Source organism: Trachypithecus francoisi, unplaced genomic scaffold (genome assembly GCF_009764315.1).
Source record: "Trachypithecus francoisi isolate TF-2019V2 unplaced genomic scaffold, Tfra_2.0 Lachesis_group7, whole genome shotgun sequence".
NCBI classification, from domain to species: Eukaryota; Metazoa; Chordata; class Mammalia; order Primates; family Cercopithecidae; genus Trachypithecus; species Trachypithecus francoisi.
In genome coordinates, this window is record NW_022681472.1 from 96,120,938 (window position 1) to 96,145,781 (window position 24,844).

General features: G+C 41.4%; 1 protein-coding gene across 10 annotated transcripts in view; it reads right to left on the reverse strand.

Annotated features, from left to right (window-relative positions):
* Positions 1 to 24,844, reverse strand: part of PTK2 (protein tyrosine kinase 2) — a 366,245-nt gene that overhangs the window by 301,456 nt on the left and 39,945 nt on the right. For 5 of the 10 annotated variants that reach the window (XM_033203325.1, XM_033203328.1, XM_033203320.1 and 2 more), the window contains exon 1: positions 14,156 to 14,213. The gene's annotated coding sequence lies outside the window, so the exon portion shown is untranslated. Of the gene's footprint in view, positions 1 to 8,183; positions 8,249 to 14,155; positions 14,214 to 20,477; positions 20,570 to 24,844 lie in introns of those variants that run through there. The other 5 variants (XM_033203331.1, XM_033203330.1, XM_033203313.1 and 2 more) reach the window with 3 other exon arrangements.

Here is a 24,844-nt window from a genome sequence, read left to right on the forward strand (position 1 = left end):
ATAAGAACAACTTTTCAACAACATATAAATGTTTATTTTATATCTATTAGACAAACTGTCCATAAATGATAGAACCAAACAGAAGGAAAAAAGCTACTTTATACCCATGAAACATCTGAGGGCCCCAGAGCATATTATAGCAGGAACTACTGTGGAAAGGAAAAAACGACTCATATTAACAACTCAAGAAGGAATCAAGAATCAGGATTACAATTTACCGAAGGCAAGCACCCCAGGTCCAGAGGTAAGCACCTATGCCTCAGAGTGACTTTCCTGACAGATTCTTAGAGAGCACAAATAACACCTAGGCTGAGATGTATCCATGGTTCTCTGGCCTCAGGACCCATCAACTGCAGACAGGTCCTCCCAGAAGAAAGTTATTAAGACCTCGCCTGATTATAAACGGGTTTATCCTATACTAGAGACAAGGGAAGACTGGGAGGGGTTCAAAGCTGAGTCCAATGCCAAACTGGCTTGCAAAGACCTCTATCTGAAATTCACTCTATTATTTGAAATCAACAAAATGAAAGTTTTTTCCTAATGCGCTCTTCATGTAATCTTAATGCTCAGTACGTCCACATCTTTTTTTTTTTTTTTTGAGGAGTCTCGCTCTATTGCTCAAGCTGAAGTGCAGTGGTGTGATCTCGGTTCACTGCAAGCTCCGCCTCCTGGGTTCACGCCATTCTCCTGCCTCAGCCTCCCAAGTAGCTGGGACTACAGGTGTCCCGCCACCATGCCTGGCTAATTTTTTGTATTTTTAGTAGAGACAGGGTTTCACCGTGTTAGCCAAGATGGTCTCAATCTCCTGACTTTGTGATCCGCCTGTCTCGGCCCTCCCAAAGTGCTGGGATTCCAGGTGTGAGCCACCGCACCCGACCTGTCCTCAGCTTTTAAGAGTAGATCAGAGCCTAGGCAACCAACAGAAAACCCATCTCTTCAAAAAGAAAATTTTTAAAAATCAGTCAGGCATGGTGGCATGCACCTGTAGTCCTGGTTACTCAGGAGGCTGAGACAGGAGGATTGCTTGGCTACAAGTGAGCTATGATAGTGCTACTGCCCTCCAGCCTGAGCTAGAGTAAAACTCTGTCTCTAAAATTAAAAAAATTAAGTAGGTCAGAACCTTATAGTTTTGTGAATTCAATCTTTTTAACCAGTAAAATCAATTGTGGGAAAACGAGAAGCAGGATCAATGAGCACTGTAATTTTTATACATCTTTATCACCTAAAGAGGTCAAGAGAAGACAAACATGTACTGTATACATAAATCAACATCATCCTAAATTCTTAGCAATGTCTCGAGCACTCACGAAGTCTACAACGAAGTATAAGGTAAAACAGAGGAAGAGGGGCCACTATAATAAAAGACATCTCAACTAAAAGCAAAAAGAACAACTTGTTGGGCCCATTTTCTACCCGGGATGCAAATGTGGGGGCCTTCCTGATGCACTGCACCCGACCAATGCTGTTATGTTTCAGAGGCATCTTTAGTTGACCTAAAAAAAAAAAAGAGATCAGATCCTGATCTATCTCAGAAACAATCTGTAACCAATTCAAAAACTGGATCTCCTTAACCTTCACACCTCCACCAGCAAATTAAAGAGCCATCTCCGAATGTGTCACAGCACACATCACATCAGACACTTTGGTTGCTATGATTTTTAAGCATGGCAAAGTTACAACTACATAAAATTTTAAACTTAAGTCCCACAACAGTTTTAAATATAAAAATTACCATTATCTGCAGCTCATCAGTCCAACAGGACAAAGATAATTCTACAGAACAACTTTTCTTTTTAACTTTCTAGGAAGATAACCTTTTAGAGAAAAATACTGCTTTCAGTTAATTACATAAAGCTATTATAATGACTACTGCTCTTTTGGGATATGGCCTTTCCATGCATCTTAATAGCTAATAAAGTAGTTTATTTACAAACAGGAAAACTACACATCAAAAACAGATGTAAAGATAATCAACAGCAACAACTAAAAACATTTGATTTCTGATCCTAGACAAATAAGATTTATATTAATGTAATACAGAAACATGGATCTCCTGTTGTACAGGTGTCATTAAAATATACACCTAATTTGCATATTTTAAAGACCATCCATATTTTAAAATAAGTGATGGAGGGCAAGAAACCACAAAATATATATTAAAGAATTTAAATTTTCTTTTTATAATCATTATTGCGTACTTTTATACTTACTTCCTGGGGAAATTATGATTTACTTCAGCTGTGGTTTTAAGTATTTCCACACCTGATTTTCTGAAAATAAAGTTATGCCATGAATTTGCCTATATAAAATGGACTTAAATATGAGAGAATGAAAGTTTATTTTTATGCTATAAGTATATATAAAGCCTGGACATAATTACAGGTGGCTTAAAGTATACTCTAATTGGCAACCTTGAATTACTACCTAAGAACCACCTTTGACTACAGGAATGTACTAGTATGTATCTCCCAAGTTCAAGGAAATCAAATGTCATCTTTAAGTAAAAAATAAAAATATAAAAAACACCAAAAAACAGAAATCTGATTTAATCTAACAAAAATTGGAAAGAAAACGAAAATACTGGCATTACTACATACAGGGTTTAATGTAACTACATATTCCTAGTCCCAAAATATATCAAATACATTTACATATTTTTAATGTGACCACAAAAACACAAGACAATTTACTACAATGTAATCTTTCCATATAGAATATGATTCAGTGGGACATAGTGGCAGGGCTGCACATCTGTAGTCCCAGCTACTTGGGAGGCTGAGGCAGGAGGATCACCAGAGTCCAGGAGTTCGAGTCCAGTCCAGGCAACAAAGCAACACCCCATCTCTTACAAACAAAACAAAAAGAACATGACCTAAATTATTTATTCTGCTGAAAACTATATTCAGTACAATTTCGTTTTTTGTATCCTCAGACTTAGTTGATCTCTACATTATTCTAACAGTTATCTAAGAAGACAACACAACCTCCTCTTCACATCTAACACAATTCACAGCACTAAATCTAGAGTATCTTTGTCTCCCCTCATGCAAAGAGAGACGATGCAAACAGAAGGCACCCATCACTGAGTCCACTAGTGTAGGGCTGTCCTGTTCCCCGTGCTTTCATTCTATGTCCTGACCAAATATCAGAGTGCTTTGACCACTCTGTGACCCAGCCACGTACAGGTTTTCCCTAGCAGGCTTGAACTCAGTATGGAGCCTTGAATATTCCCAGGCATTGATAAAGGTATCTAAGTTGCTGCACAAAACACTGAAAGAAACCAGCCCCGGACCTGAGACGAATTCCTGAAACTCTCATAAAAACTCCACACATTAATCCCCTTGCTGCATACACATCTAGAGAGAACACCGCCCCACTCCTTTTGCTGTCTGTCAGGAGGATTGTCGCAATCCTCCGTAAGTTTCCCCAATAAATGCTCTAGACCGATCACCTGGTGTTTAGTACTTCTTTCTTTGGAATCCCAACCAGCCCCATCTCAGGATAGTCTGGAGCACTCCCTTGTGGGAAGTGCCCTGCCACTGCTTTGGGGGCAACTTCAGCCTCAGCTCAGTGGTACAAAACAAAGAGCTTCAGCTGAGGGAACAACTCTGCGCCACCCTTGGGTAAATGTCTGGCAGCAGCCACAGTATGTCCTAAAATAAAAACAGCCATCATGATGACTGTACAAATGCCATACAAACATTTGACCAAGCTTTGTTATCCTCTTCTTCTCAATAAAATCCACTTATAAACTGTTTTCATAATCAAAATATTTTAGCTAGGTGCAGTGGTGCATGCCTGTAATGTCAACTACTCAGGAGGCTAAGGCGGGAGGATCGCTTGAGCCCAGGAGTTCAAATCCAGCCTAGGCAATATAGTAAGACCCCATTCTCAGTATTTCTTTTAAAAAAAAGAATATTTTTGCATAAAAAGTCACACCCTGCTTTCCTCCCCTCTTTCATCTTCTTACATGAATAAAAGTAGGGTTGGGGAAGAAAAGGAAAGGGCTGGGGGCAAACAAAGGATACATCTTCTTCAACAGTCTGAACAATCTTCTAGATGTATGGACAGTAAACTTTATTGTGTAATGAATAAAAGTATATCCTAACCTTTAAATCCAAAGACTTATTCTAAACATTTAAAGCCAGATTCGAAAAAAGCTATACATTTTAAATGTTTACTAATTCAAAATTTTTCATTCAAGAAATCGCAGAAGAATGACAAGCATACATAAGTGACCAAAGTTTTCCGAAATCTATCACTGCTATTGATATGTGTACTATACAAGTTCAGCTCTATATGCCGCAAGTTCAGTTCTAACAATAATCAAGTCTCATCTGCCCCCACTCCATCAAAAGATGACAGATTTAGGATCCAGTTTCCACACAAATCCAACAGGTAGCCTTCATCAACCCCACAGGTCCAGAATAAAATTATCATTTGGGGTTGCACAAATCTTCCCCAGTCAAATCTTACGTACCATTCTGGCCATGAGGCCTAGAAGTCACACCTAGTCCCTCATTCTAGGTCATGTTGTCACCTATGTCATACATATACCCAAACACCATTATTCTACCAGGATTTTTTTATTTCAAAGCTGTTGTCACTAGGAGATAAAAACTAGGTAGTATGTACACATTTATTCACTTTATGGTGAATCACTTTGTAAAAGGTTTATATAATGAAAAATTATTTTGATATTTGCCCTGCTCTGGCATTAACTATTTATTAGTGATAATCTTGATGTCACAAATTAACAAAAAAAGATATCTTTTAAAGGGGAGAGACTGAGTTACTAAAATTTACACCAAAAACTAGGGGAAGTGCCAAAAACAACTCCAAATCACCAAGCAATCATCTGAAAGATGAGTGGGGAAAATGAACAAGAGAACAGAGTAGAGCACGGGGCCTGGGCCACGGAAGGCACTCAACTGCGTCCTGAATGAAAGAATAAATCCACTTACTTTTCTTCTATTCACATTTACTCATCACTAGCTCCAGCTATACTTACTGTTCACGTTGACATATCCTAACATATCCCTGATAGGATGGGCAAGTAATAAATACAGACTTTTGCTCGAAGAAGTTGGGATTAACAGTTATGTTCATGATGAACAATACAACATCCTGTATACCAGGAAAGAAATGCTACTTTGCATTCGGGAGGCCAAGGCAGGTGGATCACCTGAGGTCAGGAGTTTGAGACCAGCCTGGCCAAAATAGTGAAACAAAAAAATTGGCCAGGTGTGGATGGCACTACCTGGGAAACTCAGGAAGGAGACTCAGGCAGGCCTGAACCCGGGAGGCAGAGCTTGCAGTGAGATGAGATAGCGCCACTGCACTCCAGTCTGGGTGACAGAGCAAGATTCTGTCTCAAAAAAAAAAAAAAAAAAAAAGACTAAAGAGTCATGACTATATATTACAAGTGATTCCAGATAGGATCCTGTATCAAGGTAAAGAACAGCTATAAGGGGACATTACTTGCCAAAATATGACCATGGTCTACAGCCATGCCACCCAATCTCAAAAGCTAAGCAGTGTGGGGTCTGGTTAGCAGTGATTGGGATTGGGAGGCTGCCTGAAAATACCAGGTACTGTAGGCTTAAAATAAAATTGTTTAATATGAACATGGCCGGGCACAGTGGCTCATGCTTGTAATCCCAGCACTTTGGGAGGAGAAGGCAGGCAGATCACCCGAGGTCAGGAGTTCAAGACCAGCCTGGACAACATGGTAAAACCCCACCTCCACTAAAAATACAAAAATTAGCCGGATATGTTGGTGAGTACCTGTAATTCCAGCTACTTGGGAGGCTGAGGCAGGAGAGTTGCTTGAACCCAGGAGGCAGTGGTTGCAGTGAGCTGAGACCACACCATTGCATTCCAGCCTGGGCAACAAGAGCGAAACTCCATCTCAGCAAAAAATTTTTAATAAAAATAAATAAATTCAACATGTGTAATACAACAATCACACACATAAATTCAAGTGAAATGAACATAATATGAACAGCTATCCTAAGTTCATGCAATGACAAGTGAACCATGAATGACTGCCACCTGGGCTACACAACTGGAACTGTCACCAATTCTAAAAAGCATACCAGCACACTTTTAAGCCTTCAAAACCAAGGTTAAGTTAATGAAGGCATTCCCAGAGAAAAATACAGGGACAGAGTGAGACAATAAAATATAAAAAGCAGAACAATCAGTAATCTCCCTCCTGTTCCCAAACACCAATTGTCAAAGAGGCTACCAGTAGATACTTACTATGTGATCAACATATAAATAGTATTCTGCAGAGGCTGTAATAAACAGGTCTCATCTGCTGGAGACAGTAAGGCACGCCTCAAGACACAGAAGAGCATATGCATTAAATAAACAAAAAACAACTCAAGGAAGTCCTACTGTAATGCACCTCATTCTATCACTGATTCTGTTAGTGCCACACATTATAGCATATTATGAAGATCATAAAATGATGAGCTCATCATTTAAAATAAACTGATTTTTAAATGAAAATTAGAACACACAACTTTCACTTTGATTCTACTCCTACTCAGTGTTGTGGCTTTTTAATCAAGAGTTTATTGGGAAAAAAAAAATGCTAAATGGCCGCTCCACAGGACATCAACAAGTACCACAAAGTAGTAATGGGCAACTCTTATTTTTTTTTTTGAAGACAGGGTCCCACTTTTGTCCCCTAGGCTGAGGTGCAGTGGCATGATCTCAGCTCAATGCAGCCTTGACCCCTCAGGCTCAGGTGATCCTCTCACCTCAGTCTCCCAAATACCCGGGACTACAGGCATGCACCACCATGCCCAGCTAACTTCTGGGGGTTTTTTTTGTTGTTACTATTTTTTTTTTTTTTGGCAAGACAGGGTTTTGCCATGTTAGCCAGGCTAGTCTTGAACTCTTGAGGTCCAGTGATCCACAAGCCCTGGACTCCCAAAGTGCTGGGATTACAGGTATGAACTACCACCCCAACGTCATATGTACTTTTAAGAAACTTAATTTATAATCGTAACAAAGCCTTAAGTTCAATGACACTAACTTTTATTATTTACTGCATTTCTTTTTTTTTTTTAATTGAGAGAAGGACTTGCTCTGTTGCCCAGGCTGGAGTGCAGTAGGGCGAACACAGCTCACTGCAGCTTGACCATCCCCAGACTCAAGCGATTCTCCCACCTCAGCCTCCCAAGTAGCTGTGACCACAGGCATGTGCCACCACACCTGGCTAATTTTAAAATTTTTGGTAGAGATGAGGTGCTGCCACGTTGTTCAAACTCCTGGGCTCAAGCAATCCTCCCACCTCCGCCTCCCAAAGTGTTGGCAGTGCAGGCATGAACCTCTGCACCTAGGCTTACTGTCTACATTCTTAATTCTAGCAGTTTAAAACATAAATGTATCCTATCATTATAGCTCATTAACTATTAACTAAAAGATGGAGCTGAAGACTGCATAGTTTCATCAATATAAGAAATGGCATTTTTATTTATAAAGCTGATAAAACTATTTTTCTCCAGAGCTACAAGAAGAGCAACAAATACTAAAATAACTTTTAAACATCTTTTATTTCTGCTAATTATATGACCTTTATAATATACAGTCTCATTATACAAAGACAAATATAAAGCCTTTAGGCCACAAAAATATCAGATTAGATAAATGAACCAAGGACTCCAAGATTGTGTTTTCAAAAGCAGTGTCTACACTGAAATCTACTTCACTTAAACTCTGGTGATACCTAATCCAGACAAATAGATGTTGATCCAACTGAAAAGAAAATTCAAGCTCTAATGAGTGTGAGTGTGTATGTGTGTGTGTACATATATGTGTGCAAGAGTATATGGATAATATCTGTTTGTATGTAAGTCACCTTTTTCTTCTCTTTTTAAAGTTTTATTTCTTGAGGCATAACTTGCACAGTAAAAACATCAGGTGGATGGTGATAAGGATTGGATCTGTCTCCCAGCCAAATCTCATGTTGAAATGTAGTCCCCAGTGTTGGAAGTGGGGCCTAGTAGGAGGTGTTTGGATCACGGGGGCGTATTCCTCATGAATGGCTTAGTGCCATTCCCTTGGTGATAAGTGAGTTCACATGAGATCTGGTTGTTTAAAAGTGTATGGCACCTCCCACTCTCTCTCTTGTTCTCTCTCGCCATGTGATGCATCTGCTCCCACTTCACCTTCCATCACGAGTAAAAGCTCTCCGATGCCTCCCTGGAAGCCGGTGCCACGTTTCCTGTACAGCCTGCAGAACAGTGAGCCGATTAAACCTCTCTTCTTTACAAATTACCCAGTCTTGGGTATTTCTTTATACCAACGCAAGAAATACAAATGGGTCTGTGTAACCACCGCCATGCTGAAGATACAGACTACTTCCATCGCCCCAAGAAGTGCTCCCATGCTCTTTTGTACTCAATTCTCTCTTCGGCCCCAGGCAACCACTGATTTTATTTCTGTTCTTACAGATTTGTCTTTACCAAAATGTTATATAAATGAAATCATAGTCATATGGAGTTTTGTGTTTTCACTTAGTAGACTGCTTTGAAGATTTGCCCATTTTGTTAGGTGCGTCAGCAGTTAGTTCCTTTGTTATTGCTGCACAGGATTCCATTGTATAGGTGTACCAAAATCTGTTTATCCATTTACCAACTGATGGATATTTGAGCTGTCTCCAGTGATTACAAATAAAGCTGCTACAAACGTTCACATAGAGGTCATTGTAAGAAAATGTTTTCATTTCTACTGAGTAAATATTTAGACGTAGGACTGCTGGGTTGGGTGACAAGTCTATGTTCAACTTCATAAGAAAGTGCCAAACTAATTTCTTTAGCAATCATAACATTTTGCACTTCCAACAGCAAAGCAGGAGAGTACTAACTGTCTCACATTCTTGTCATGTGGCACTGTCATCTTCTTTTTGGTTTTTAACATCAGCCATTCTAATAGGGTTGCAATAGTATCTCATCTGTTGTAATTTACATTTCCTAATGACTACTGATGTGGAACATCTTTTTGTGTGCTTACTCTCATTCATATGAAATGGATGAAACGTCTGTTCAAATCTTTCAGCCACTCTTTCATTGAAATTTTTATTGAGACACCTATCCTTTTTAATCAGACAGTTTATCAAGGAAAAAATGCTAAAGTGTTTGTATATTTTGTTAAGCCACTTGGAATTCATGAGTACTGGGTAAAAATCTAAACTGCCTACTTGCCACCCCAACTCACAACACTATGATATGCAAAGATGGATTGAAAGAAAAAAACACTCATCCCCGTCTCTTCCTTTCTCTAAAGGTAAGATCCTACGCAAAGTTACCTGCCCACATTCAGAATCAGGAAATCAAAATTTTCCCTGTTTTTACAAGTATTTTATGAAACTACACTCTTCCCTCAGTATGAGCCAGCAACACAGATGATTAAGAAATTTGCAAGGCTTTGCAGAAATACCGCATTTTAATACGACTGATACATTTTAAAAGGAAGTACAATACTAGAGGGGAAAGGGTCACTGGCAATTCAGTAGGTGGCACTATTCTTCTCTCTGTTAAATGTATGACTCCCAACTGTGCACTGTGGTTAAGCTTAAGGGCTAAGCTTTACTGTAAGGAAATGGAGAACTTGATATTGCCACAAGGAATCTTGGAGTGTTTTCTTAACTTTTCTAAGCCCAGTTTCTCGTCTGTAAAATGAGAATAGTAACCAAAACCTTACTGAGTTGCTGTAAAGAATTAAGATTTGAATTAACACAATGACTGACACATGACAGCTATTATGATTTAGGACTATTTCTTTCAGCCACGACTCCTGAATCAAGTGTAAATAAAGACGAGAAAGATGTGCTCTTCACAAAACTGAGTAAAAAGCCAAAGCTTCAGACGGCAAGTCATATCTGTACACAGTGCACCCACTGAACATAAGGGCCTGACCATCCATGAGAAGTCCCATGCATTTACACAAAAAGTACCCTAGAGTTTGCAATCATGAAGGCCACTTATGAACCTTATTTCTTAGCATTTTGCCTCAGCATTTCAAACTGAGCAATGCTTCTTTTAGAAAGGAACTAATCTCTTGGTTTTTCAGTATCTCATTATTGATGGCTTAATTTTCTCTATATAGCTATGCCATACAGATGAAAGTTGTGTTTACATCCCTCAATGACATTTTTCCAACTTCTCTGCTTGTCCTCTCCCCAATTTGGCCAAACACGGAGCAGCGTCTTAAATTTCCTGTTGTCATCACCTTGTTCTTGCCTGAAAACTGAAGTGGTACTACAGCATTCATTCCTGCACTCATGAATTGGCTTGGATAGTTAGATGACAAGATTATTAAGTTTTTGTAACCAATGTATAAAGATTTTTCTGTAAATCAATACATAAAATCAACAGCTTAAGGTTATCACTTGAATTCAAGTGTTCCTGATATACCCTATGTTCAGATTTTAGGACATTAATAATTTACCATCAAGGCCGGACACTGGCTCATGCCGATAATCCCAGCACTCTGGGATGCCAAGGCAGGAGGATCGCTTGAGCCCAGGAGTTTGAGATTAGCCTGGGCAGCATAGTGAGAGCCTTCCTCCACAAAAAAATTTAAAAATTAGCCAGGCGCAATCGTTCACGCCTGTGGTCTCAGCTCCTTGGGAGGTTGAAGCAGGAGGACCATCTGAACCCAGGAGCTCAAAGTTACAGTAAGCTATGAACATGCCACTCACTGTACTACAGCCTGGGTGACAAAATGAGATCTTTATTTCTCAAAAAAATGAAACAAAAAATATACTGGTGTTTAACATTCTGATTATCACAATTCCCATTGAAACTTTTTTAAAGCTCTTCAGGGCCTGATTGTCACAATTCCCATTTAAACTTTTTTTAAAGCTCTTCAGGGCAAAGTCAATAAGTTAATAAACACATAATCTAACAAGGTAACACCAAACAGGCTTTTCAAGTCACCAAAAAATAACAGATCACTTCCATCTCCATGTTTTTCTTTTTTTGGCACCATTTTTACTACCTAGAATGACCTTCCTCAACTACAGCTTCTCCTTAATACGCTTCCCCAGGAAGAAATCATCTCCATTCCTCTTCTGTCCTTCCCATCAGTTTTTTCAATCCGTATTTTCTACTTACCTGTCTTACCTGTTCTCGCCTTATTTTTGCTAGTACCACAGGTTTCTCCACCCTGGTACCATTTATAGCAGGTCTAGAAAGCAACCTCTCTAGACTGAAGCAGGGAAAAGGAGAAGGAAAGCTCCAGGACAGGTGTGTCTCGGGGGTGAAGACAAAATGAATAAATTTGACTGCATGGAAATGAATTGAGAGGCTTTACTTACAGAGCTGTCAGAGTGGGAAATCTTAGCCAGACCTAAGAACATTAAGCAAACTGGCCGGGCGCGGTGGCTCAAGCCTGTAATCCCAGCACTTTGGGAGGCCGAGACGGGTGGATCACGAGGTCAGGAGATCGAGACCATCCTGGCTAACATGGTGAAACCCCGTCTCTACTAAAAAATACAAAAAACTAGCCGGGCAAGGTGGCGGGCGCCTGTAGTCCCAGCTACTCGGGAGGCTGAGGCAGAAGAATGGTATAAACCCAGGAAGCGGAGCTTGCAGTGAGCTGCGATCCGGCCACTGCACCCCAGCCTGGGCGACAGAGTGAGACTCTGTCTCAAAAAAGAAGAATATTAAGCAAACAAGAGGGACAACTGCAATTTTCAGTCTAAGAAAACAAGAAAAACAAAGCTGAACAAGAAATGTAACCACACTACTTTAATTGGCTCAATACTAAGTTATATTTAAAAGTCAAAATAATTAAAAACGAAAATACGGATCTAAACAAAAACTGTTCTAGAACTACATGAGGAAGATGGGGGGAGAGGAAAGACCATGTAAGAGAGAGAAAATCCCCACCTACCATGATAGCAGTTCAGCATATAACGTTTCCGAAAATTAATGGAGCAATGACTAGTACACAAATACTATTAGGAAACAAGGATGTAAATGCTAAAATCAACACCTAAAACAGATTATTTCCATTGCTTCTGGGAAGCAGATGGAAGACCAGAGAGGAGCTTGAGGTTTCCTGCATGAATACACCCATCTCCTTTGTATTTAGCTCAAAGCTCACTTTTGCAATGAGGCTTATTAAGACTACCCTATTTAGACCGCAAATTCACTGACACTATGGCATTACTTTTTTCTCATCTCATGTCCCACCTTCCAGTACATCACATGATGTACTTATTTGCTTATTATTTTTTTATTATCTGCTTCCCTACACTATACAGACTCTGTTTGGTCTACTGATATATCTATCTAAAGCAATTAGAACCATGCCAAGCACTTAGTAGAAGCTCAACAAACATTTCCTGAATTGTAAAGTCATAGTTTAAACCAATCCTTTACCAGTATTACCAACTCCCACTGTCCTTCCAATAAACAAGCCTGGAAAAAAAAATCCATTTCATGATTCAATACAAATATAAGGACAACTTATACCAGACTATACCTGGACTGATAGGAGCTGGTACCAGACAAAAACGCCATTAACTAAAAGAATTGGTACATTCTAATTTAACTGTCACCAATCTCAGATGAACCACAACATTCCTAGGCAAGCCTTCTCCATCCCTGCTTGGCTCTCTCCTCTTCTTCACTACCCCTATTTCAAACCTCCTCCACTATCATCAAATCAACCCCAGCACTGCTTTTTCTACTCATTCTTAGAAGATGACTTCAAATCCTACTTTAGAGAAATACAGAAGCATTATAAAAGAACTACCTCAACTGTCCCCACATCACCTTGCTACAAACAATGTCTCAATAAATATTTGTTCAATAAATGAGGAAACTGAGGAAAAGAAAAATAAAATGTTTTGACCAAAGTTCCACAGCTAAAAGTGGCAGCACCAAAGTGTGAACTCGGGCTCATCTAACTCTAAAACTAGGCACACAGTAAACCAACATATCACTCTACCTCTTAAAATCCTCACCTTACAGATCAACATGCCACCCCACCTCCTAAAATCCTCAGTGGTTTCAAGTTCAAGGTGGTGGAGTAATGAGTTCTATTCCTGTGAAGACTTCAGTGAAACTGAAGTATTCAAGTTTTTTTTTTTTTTTAAAGGTAAACAAGAGGAAGGGAAGAGCCACCAAAAGATGAGAATTCAACAAATATCTCGCTATTAAAGAGGAGCTACATGCACAGTGATGTGTAAAACAAAGACACAACTCAAGTGAATCTTGATGAGGCTTTGGGTCTGGCCATGAGGTATTGGTGAGGGCTGATGCTAATAGCCAGGGGTGAAAACAGAGGGTTTAACTGACTAGTTGTGCCCAGGCTAACTCAGCACTTACCCTCAGACCAAAAAAAAAAAAATTTTTTTTTAATTTTTAAAAACTCCCAAGGGGCTATGTCTCTAGAAAATAAAGCAAAGGTTTCCGGTATAGGTGTTAACATCCTTACAGTAACACTCTCCTTTATTTTGTTATTTAGGGGCCCACAGGCTAAAAGCATTCTGAAGCAAAGTACTTCCATTCTGAATTCCCATCAGGGGCTAAATGTAATTCAGAAAAGTAGCTAGTCCTGCTTCCCTATATACTTACAGACAATAAAGGATCATCAGACATACAGGGAATACTACCGTCATGAAAAAGAAATAAATACCGGAGAAAACAAAGAGAAAAACCAAGCTTGAAAGAAAGCTAAGCTAGGAAAGCTCAAGAAAACTTAAAATTAAAAATAATAAACTAGTTTTAGAGTTCAACCCATGAGCAGTCCCCAGAACACTTGAAGTTGCAGATAAAATGCAAATGTAAAAATCCCAAAATAAAAGTAATAACAAAAACATAAAATATGAGGCAGAACAGGGAGACATGCTGGAATTGGGGGGAAGGGTCAATATTTACGGCAATACTATCTTTATCTTACAAAGGAATCAAGATATTGACATAAATCAATAAACGAAGCAAAGACATTGTTAAAGCTACAATAGAAGGATTCTAAAAGAAAAATACACATACAAACTGTTTACCAATAAGTAATGCAGGAAGAGATATGGGGAATAACATAAATAAGCTAAACCTTTATATCACAAATCAGAAAATCTACAGGTCATTCAAAACAGAGAAGTCACAAATGATAAAGCTTAACATACAATACAGTCAGCCATCCATGTCAGTGGGTTCCACATCCAGATTCAACCAACCACGGATCTAAAATATTTGAGGAAAAACAAAACTACTGATGTTTTTCTTGTCATTATCCCCCAAATAATACAGTATAACAACTATTTGCAAAGGATTTACACTGTATTTGGCATTATAAGCCATCTAGAGATGATTTAAAGTACAGTTGACCCTTGAACAACATGGATTTGAATGGTGCAGGTCCACGTATAGAGGGATATTTTTCAATAATAGTTACACTGAGTGTGCCTGCCTCTCCTGCCTCCCCTTCCAACTCTGCCATCCAAGACAGCAAGACCAATCCCTCTTCTTCCTCCTCCTCCTCAGCCTACTCAACATGAAGACAATGAGAATGAAGATCTTTATGACAATCCACTTCCGTTTGATGAATAAGTATATTTTATCTTCCTTATGATTTTAATATTTTCTTTTCTCTAGTTTATTGTAAAAATACAGTATGTAATACATATAACATACAAAACATGTGCTAATCGACTGTTTATATTCTCTTTTTTTTTTTTTTTTTTTTGAGACGGAGTCTCGCTCTGTCGCCCGGACTGGAGTGCAGTGGCCAGATCTCAGCTCACTGCAAGCTCTGCCTCCTGGTTTACGCCATTCTCCTGCCTCAGCCTCCCGAGTAGCTGGGACTACAGGCGCCAGCCACCTCGCCGGCTAGTTTTTTTTGTATTTTTAGTAGAGACGGGGTTTCAGCGTATTAGCCAGGATGGTCTCGATCTCCTGACCTCGTGATCCGCCCGTCTCGGCCTCCCAAAGTGCTGGGATTACAGGCTTGAGCCACCGCGCCCGGCCCTATATTCTCAACAAGGCTTCCAGTCTACAGTACTGATGGCAGCAGAAGCCAATCTGGAGGGGCTGCTGCCAAGACACAGGCTGCAGTGGGGACAGCAAGAGCTGGAACAGGTGGGAATCCCAGCCCCCTATTGAGTTGGTAGAGGGGAGCCCCACATTCCCAGGTACAGCTGCAGCCTCCTAGCCTCGGCTCCAGACCTGGGCATCCCTGTGTTCTTAGGGGTCCGGGAAACCCCCCTGCCCTCACAGGCTCCTGGCCTCTCCCCAGCCCACTCCGGGGCAGAGCAAAGTTGTGGCTGAGCCTGAGTCTGTCACAACCTGGCTGAGCGTGAGCACGCTCAAGGCAGCGCTGACACACCAGCCCCCTGCCACCTTGGCCCGCTCCAGACTTTGGGCACCAACAAGCATGGGAGGGAGGCCAAGAGGGAGTTGAGAGTGGCTCAGCACAGGCCTGCAGGCACACCTCGTTACGCACAGCCTAGGTGCCATGGATGGCAGGCTGATGGTGGGAGAAGGCAGAAAGGCTCCTGGGTAGAAAGGGGCAGGTCCCCCGTGAAATTCCACCTTCAAGCCAGGGGGCCTTGAAGCCTTGAAGCCCGGAGGCCAGGCCACCAGTTCTGGGTGGAGTCCGTGGCCTGGAGTAAGAACTTCCAGAGCTTTTCACTGGCCCGCCCATGGCACGTCCTCCCTTCTGAGCCCATAAAAGCCCCAGACTCAGCCAGACTCACAGAGATGTTAGGACTACCAGCTGCAGGAAGAAGCTACCCACTTTGGGTCCCTTCAACTCACCAGGACAACCTGCCTGTGGAAAGGAGCTACCCACTGCGGGTCTCCTGAGAGCTGTTCTGCCGCTCAGTAAAGCCCTTCTCCGCCTTGCTCACCCTCCAGTTTTCCGTGTACCTCATTCTTCCTGGACACCGGATAAGAACTCGGGACCTGCCGAATGGAGGAACTGAAAGAGCTTTAACACAAACAGCACTGAAACACGGCCTCCTGCTTGCCATGTTGCGAGCAACGAGCAGAAGAGAACCCCCGAGCCAGGGCTATGACACCCTCTTTGGAGCTTTACAGTTCCTGACATCTCCACTCTTCTGGTGCCACCTTGTTCCCCTCATCCAGATGCAGGTTCCCACAGCAGAAGCTTCATGCAGGACATCTGGTCCAGCTGTAGCCTTGCACAGAACCAGCACCTGTGCCAGTGCCTGGAGCTGCCCACCCTGCTACAGCAGCTGGCTGTGCAAGGTGGCCGGACCACACGCTCACACACCCACACGCCCCTCACAACTCCGCACCTGGCTCGCCCTTGGCAGGTGTGGGATCCAGGCTTGTAGTGTGAGGCAAGCACAGCATGCCAAGCCAAGTGGGCAGAACAAGCCCAGTGGGCATGGGCAGTACTCAGGCGAAGGTGCCACCGGCCAACGTGATTTCTGGCTGGTGAAGCGACACCTCAAGGATCCTGTGACACTATTAGTAGTTAAGTTTTGGGGAGTCAAAAGTTATACACAAATTTTCAACTGCAAAGGAGATGGGCACTCCTCACCCCGCACTGTTCAGGGGCAATTGTATATGAGAGGACATGCATAGGTTATATGCAAATATTACACCATTTTATGTAAGAGACAGGCTCCACAGATTTTGGTATCTTGGGGGAATCCTGGAACCATTCCCCACAGACATGGAGGGACCACTACATATTAGGAGGTACCTAATAATATAAATAATAAAAAAAGTAGTTTTTTGAGTCAACACTCCCAGAACCTCAGAGTCCAATCTATCTCCGCTGTGCTCATCCGCCCACACGCTATAAAAGATGCTTTTATTCACAAATACGGGATTCTGCAGAAGGGGCTCAGGGAGGCCTTCCTTTCTGTCCCCCACCTTCCCACACCACATTAACCCTGAAAATCATCTCCATATATATCCCAGCAACTCAACTCCTCCCAGACTTTCCTTCGCTTGCCTAGAATTCTGGTTCTAAAACACCTCCTTCCCAAATTTCTGTCTTCCAATGTGTCACTTAAAAACAAGGCAAGGACCAAGAACCAACTCTGCCAAAGCTAGCTGCTTCGGAACCAGACCCGTACTGCAGGAGCTCAAATGGCCCAAGGGGCTTATGACAGGGAACTCAGTGAAATAAGGGACCTACATCTCAGCATTACATCATGAAATTCAATGGATTGGAAGTCAGACTTACACATATGGCCTGACCATCTGTCCAGAATTTGCGGGGGAGGGGGGAATTACAGGAACACTGGTTATGAGGCTATTTTCCTGGGTTTATATATTTTCAAGTGATTTTAAAAAGACAAATCAGGATGGGTAGATATTGTCCTATAGCTAAAAAGTTCCAATGAGGCCAGGAACGGTGGCTTATGCCTATAATCCCAGCACCCTGGAAGGCTGAGGTGGGAGAATCACTTGAAGCCAGGAGTTTGAGAACAGCTCGGGAAACAAAGGAAGACTCATCTCTACAAAAAAATTTTTTGAATTAGCCAGGCACGGTAGCATGTGCCTATATTCCCAGCTACCTAGGAGACTGAAATGGGCGAATCATTTGAGCCCAGGAGTTCAGAAGCTGCAGTGAGCTATGATCACACCACTGCACTCCAGCCTGGGTGATGGAGCAAGACTCTATCTGTAAAGAAAAATTTTTTTTTCTTAAAGTTCCAATGAGCCAATAAGCTGGCTCTTGGATCACAAAGAGCTGGTTTGTCATCTCAACTCTCTTTAGGCTTTCGTTTTCCAGCACATTACACTAAGAATATAAGTTTTGCATTTCTGCTATGAAACTGTCTTGTGCTATACCAAGAGGAAATATTTTTACAGCTAATGTTGCTGAAAAGTTACATTTGGTATTCTTTCTTTTGCTCAGATCTACTAAGAAAAGAGAACTTATTTTGTGACAAGCATTAGACAGTCCTAATTCAGCATTTAGTGAAAGTTAACTGCCGGTTAAGCAGAGATGAAATAACAAAAACTGCCCTCACACACAGACTCGCACCCAAATAAACAGAATGCACTGTTATAGGAAGAAAGGTACAATATGGACAGGGGGAGGGAAATAGGAGGACACAAACAGAGGGGCTGTGACCTTCTCACACTGTGACATAATCACATCTGACACAGCACAAGGGACAGAGTAGGCTCCTCTCCCTTAGCCCATGAAGGACAGGGGAACACAGGACCAAGACTTCTAGGCCTCGCAAAGAAATGGAAACTGTATGACATAACTTCCCTTCACTAATACCTAGAAATAGATTTGGGAGAGAAAAGAGAACAAAGAAAGGCATGCACCGACACTCATATGGAAATTAAAAAATAATCCTAGGTCCGTACTCCAAAAACACTTGCGAAAGTCAAATTCAACACAGCTATAAATTATCATGAATTCTGACTCCATGAAGTCCAAGTTTATGAGATATTTACCGTAACAACACAAAACAAAATGCCCACAAAAGAGATTTATAAATATTCTATGAACATATCTGTCCTCAATTTACCACCAGACTTAGAAGAAAGAGCAATCTTTGGAAACAAGACAAAGTAGGATTACCCTCAATTGTATGATTTCTAAACTGTGAAACATGCACCAAGATCTACAAGTTACAAACTGACAAATTACAAGTCATATAATCTCTCCAGAGCTCAGTTTTCTGCTCATTAAAATGAGAAAAATGGCACCAAATAATCATTGCTAACAACTTTGAGTGAACACCTTACGCATATCTCACAGCATCTTCGTAATAACCCCATAAGGGAGATTCTATAACAACCCCCTTTGTCAGATTTTTTTTAAAAAGCTTTCAACAGATTAAATAATTTAAGATCAAGGAGTTAGGAAATATAATACCTAGCTAAACCAATATCTGAATCCAGAACCCATGAGAATAAGATACAGCTATCCCCACTTATCTGCAGGGGATATACTCCTAGATCCCCCAGTAGATGCCTGAAACTAGGGACTGTACTTGGTGCTATATATACTATGTTTTTCCTATACATACATACCTACAATATGGTTTAATTTATAAATTAGGGACTGTAAGAGATTAACAAGAATAACGTAATAAAATAGAACAATTATAACAATATGTCAGCATCACTACTACCCCTCCATTTGGGGGCCATGATGAAATAAACTAAAGGTTACTTGAACACAAGCACTGTCATTCCTTGACAGCTGACCTAACTGAGATGGCTACTAAGTGACTAACAGGTGCAGCATACACCGTGTGGTGAACATGCTGGACAAAGGCACAATTCACATCCCAGGTGGGACAGGGCAGGACAGATCAGGATGCACGAAATTTCATCAGGCTACTCAGAATGGTGCACAATTTAAAACTTATAAATTGTTTACTTCTGGAATCTTCTAGTTAGTATTTGTGGACTGCAGCTAACATTGGGTAACAAACTACAAAAAGCAAAACCACACACTTGGGGGAGGGAACTGCTCTACCAGTCAAGAGCACAACACTATGAAGCCAGAATGAGTCTGAATTCCAGATATGCCATTTACTAATTTAGTAATCTCTTTTTCTGAGACGGACTCTTGCTCTGTCACGCAGCCTGGAGTACAGTGGCGCGATCCTGGCTCACTGCAGCCTCAAATTCCTGTGATCCAGGCATGCATCACCACACCTGACAATTTTTGGTTTTTGCTTTTTGTTTTTTTGTCTTTTTCAGAGAGACAAGGTCTTGTTACCCAGGCTGGTCTCAATTTTTTTTTTTTTTTGAGACAGAGTCTTGCTCTGGATGGAGTGCAGTGGCGTGATCTCAGCTCACTGTAACCTCCACCTCCTCCTATGGAGGTTCAAGGAATTCTCCTGCCTCAGCCTCCCAAGTAGCTGGGATTACAACAGCTGGGTGCAACACCACGTCTGGCTAATTTTTGTATGTTTAGCAGAGACGGGGTTTCGCCATGTTGGCCAGGCTGGTCTCGAACTCCTGACCTCAAGTGATCCATCTGCCTCAGACCCTCAAAGTGCTCCGATTACAGGCGTGAAACACCACATCCAACCACTTGGTCTCAAACTCCTGAACTCAAGCGATCCTCCTGTCTCAGCCTCCCAGAGTGCTGGGATTACAAGCGTGAGCCACTGTGTCCGGCCCTAACTTAGTAACCTCTAACCTCTCTGTATTTTGGTTTATGCGAATGTGAAATAGGGAAGAACAGTAAATCTTACTTATAAAGTTATTGTGAGGATTCAATTAGTAATTGCAACTTAGAGTGTTTATAATGTACCAGACACTATTCTAAGCACGTTATTATTAACCATTATTATACTACCTCAGAAAAAAATATATAAAGTATCTACACATAATAGGCACTAAACAATTTCTATTTCTTCCCTCACCCACTCTGCAAAATCAACTCCCTTTTGTTTATTTCCATTGTACGACAAAGAGACACTAAGACAGACAAAAGAAAAAACAAAACCAAAAATCTCAAGACACAAGTATAACGAGAATTATACTCACAGTTCAGAAGGCCACGATAACTCTGAAGAAATCAAATGACAATTTTAAAAAAACTTCTAATTTCTCTTTCCTCTTTCCATTGCAAACAGAACCTGAAAGACAAGATATATACACATAATAATATATTTACATATATGATATATTAAAAAAACATCATTATTTCACTAGTTTTTTTTTCAAGGCTTTACTGTATTGTCCACCTTACAGTCAGCTTCTTCACTGCTTACCATACACACTGTACTGGACCTTGAATGAAGAATAACAAATTTGGAAAAGCCCTGTCTTCAAACCCATATTTTAGTTGAAGGAAACAGACATGAAATAACTAAGAACCATTAAAACATCAACAGGCATAATTAATCTGACATAAAGTTAGCTAACAGGCCGGGCGCAGTGGCTCAAGCCTGTAATCCCAGCACTTTGGGAGGCCGAGATGGGCGGATCACGAGGTCAGGAGATCTAGACTATCCTGGCTAACATGGTGAAACCCTGTCTCGACTAAAAAATACAAAAAACTAGCCGGGTGAGGTGGCAGGCGCCTGTAGTCCCAGCTACTCTGGAGGCTGAGGCAGGAGAATGGCGTAAACCCGGGAGGCGGAGCTTGCAGTGAGCTGAGATCTGGCCACTGTACTCCAGCCTGGGTGACAGAGCAAGACTCCGTCTCCAAAAAAAATAAAAATAAAAATAAAAAAGCTAACAAATTCAGAGGAAGATGGTAAACAGAATATACATATCTATTTCACTTCCGCTAAAATTATACAAAAGAGACAGATATGGTTTGGCTGTGTCCCCACTCAAATCTTGAATCGTAGCTCCCATAATTCCCATGTGTTGTGGGAGGGACCTGGTGGGAGGTAACTGAATCATGGGAGCAGGTCTTTCCCATGCTCTTCTCATGATAGCGAGTAAGTCTCACAAGATCTGAGGGTTTTATAAAGGGGAGTTCCCCTGCACACACTCTCTCTCGCCTGCTGCCGTGTATAAGTCATGTCTTGCTTACCCTTCACTTTCTGCCATGATTGTAAGGCCTCCCCAGCCATGTGGGACTGTGAAGTCAATTAAATCTCTTTCCTTTATAAATTACCCAGTCCCAAGTATGTCTTTATTAGCAGTATGAGAACAAACTAATACAGACATATTAAAAAGATAAATTTAAAAACCAAACCCACGGGCCAGGGAGAAATGAAAGAAAAAGTAACAGAATTTTTGAAGCTGTAAGAAAAGCCTCTAACACTGAAGACAGAAACCAAACAAACAAGAAAACAGAAAAACTTGGAGGAAACAAACTAAAAGATTGGAAGCATAGCAAATGACTCAGCAGGCCCAATGCAGCCAGACCAAGCCAGCAGCCAAAAACACTAAGAACCAATTCCATTTCCACAGCCATGTCGGGAGAAGGTTCAGAACTGGCAGCACTAAATGCAGACAGAACAAGGGGTAAAGAAGGAGGAGGCATAAAGGATGGTGAAGGTTGGGTGAAGACTATCTACGTTGCAGCTAAAGTCTCAACACCATGCCTTCATGGGACTCCCCAACCATGACAGAAGACTGGGGGCTCTCTGGAAAAGGAGAGTATCCTTAGACAAAAGCCACCCTGCCCCACTGTACAAAACAGAGGTCGATCTAGTCACTGAACACACATTTCAGCTCCTCCACCACCCCCTATGCACTCTCCTGCCAAACTTCAGACAGGTCTTTACCCTGCAGGAACCTGATAAGTCTAAGAAGAAAGATCTAAAGATACCAACACTGGGGATTTCCCAACAAATGGGTCATCCAGAATATCCTGACGCAAAAGTCAGAGTCAAAAGGCTGAACCCACTTACTAAAGCTTCCAAAGAATTTTTTTGATTCACCACAAGGAAATGAATACCAGACACGTGAGAAAATTCTGTAACACAATAGAGAACACGGGTGGGCGGGGAAGGGGGGAAGGAATAAAAAAGCCACTTGGGGGAAACAACACATTACTCATGTGTTTTAGTGAAGCTGGGGAAAACAGACCTACTGTGCTGCCAGTCGTTTAAAAGTCTAGCACATACGATTACGTATAGTACATAATACTTGATAAACAACTATGCTACTGACTTATTTATTTACTGTGCACTTTTAATTATCATTGTAGAGTACACGCTACTTATCTAAAAACAATGACGACAACTGTAAAACGGCTCAGGCAGGTCCTTCGGGAGGTATTCCAGAAGGCACTGTTAACCTAGGAGGTGACAGTTCCATATGTGTTATTGCCCCAAAGACTTTCCAGTGGGACAAGATACGAAGGTGAAAGATATTGATATTGGCCGGGCGCGGTGGCTCAAGCCTGTAATCCCAGCACTTTGGGAGGCCGAGACAGGCGGATCACGAGGTCAGGAGATTGAGACCATCCTGGCTAACGTGGTGAAACCCCGTCTCTACTAAAAAAAACTACAAAAAACTAGCCGGGCGATGTGGCGGCGCCTGTAGTCCCAGCTACCCGGGAGGCTGAGGCAGGAGAATGGTGTGAACCCGGGAGGCGGAGCTTGCAGTGAGCTGAGATCCGGCCACAGCACTCCAGCCTGGGTGACAGAGCAAGACTCCGTCTCAAAAAAAAGAAAAACGAAAGATATTGATATTGATGATCCTGACCTTGTGTGGGTCTACCCTAATGTGTGTATTTGTGTCTTCATTTTAACAAAAAAGTTTAAAAACGATAAATTAGGCCAGGCACCGTGGCTCACACCTGTAATCCTAGCACTTTGGGAGGCTGAGGTGGGCAGATCACCTGAGGTCAGAAGTTCAAGGCCAGCCTGACCAACATGGAGAAACCCTGTCTCTACTAAAAATATAAAATTAGCCAGGCACGGTGACACATGCCTGTAGTCCCTGCTACTCCAGGGGCTGAGGCAGGAGAATCACTTGAACCCGGGAAGTAGAGGTTGAAGTGAGCCGAGATCATGCCATTGCACTCCAGCCTGGGCAACAAGAGCAAAACTCCATCTCAAAAACAAACAAACAAATCATAAATTAAAATTTTTTTTAAATACAGAAAAGCTCATAGAATATGGATATAAAGAAAATAGTAGCTAGGTACAGTGCCTCGCTCCTATAATCCCGGCACTTTGGGAGGCCGAGGCAGGTGGATTGCTTGAGTCCAGAAGTTTGAGACTAGCCTGGGCAACATGGTGAAACCCTCTCTACAAAAAAAATAGAAAAAATCAGCTGGGCATGGTGGCACACGCATGCAGTCCCAGCTACTTGGGAGGCTGAGGTGGGAGGATCACTTGAGCCTGGGAAGGGAAGGTTGCAGTGAGCTGAGATAGTGAGCAAGATCCTGTATTAAAGGAAATATATATATATATAGTACTGCCATACAATGTGTCTCTGTTGTAAGCTAAGTATTATTACAAGAGTCAAAAGTTTAAAAACATTTAAAAGTTTATGAAGTTATAGTAAGCTACGGTTATTACTGAAGAAAAATATTTTTATAAACAGTGTAGCCAAAGTGTACAGTGTTTATAAAATCTACAGTAGTATACACTGATAATCTAGGCCTTCACATTCACTCACCACGCACTCACTGACTCACCCAGAGCAGCTTTCAGTCCTGCAAGCTCCATTCCATTCATGCATGTAAGAGCCCTATACAGGCATATTTTTTAATCTTTTGTATCATATCCTCATTGTACCTTTTCTATGTTTAGATGCACACATACTTACCACTGTGTTACAACTGCCTACAATATTCAGTACAGTAACATGCTGTACAATTTTGCAGTCTAGGAGCAATAGGCTTTACCTTATAGCGCAGGCATGTAGTAGGCTACCATCTAAATTTGCTGAGTACACTCTATGACGTTTGTACAACAATGAAATCACCTAATGCATTTCCTGTCGTTAAGTAACTCATATATAAAAATCAAAAACAGAATTACAAAAAGAAAAAGACAAATCCAGTGATAAATTTTATTTCATCTATCACTCATGAAATAGCAGTTCAAAGTCTCTTGTCCATCCTGCTAATGAGTGAACTACCTTTTTCTTGACACATTACGTATTTTTTATGTAAACTCTGTTAGAACTAAGATTTACCAATATCTTCTCCCACTCTGTAATTTGCCTTTCACTCTCCTAATAATTTTTTGTTTTTGAGATAGTGTCTGTCACCCAGGCCAGAGTACAGTGGTATGATCACGCCTCACTGTAGCATCAACCTCCTGGGCTCAAGCAATCCTGTCTCAGCCTCCTGAGTAGCTGGGACTAATAAGTGCATGCCACCATACCCAGCTAATTTCTTTTTTTAATTTTTTGTAGAGACAGGGTCCCACTATGTTATCCAGGCTGGTCTCGAACTCCCAGGCTCACGCAATCCTCCTGCTGTGGCATCCCAA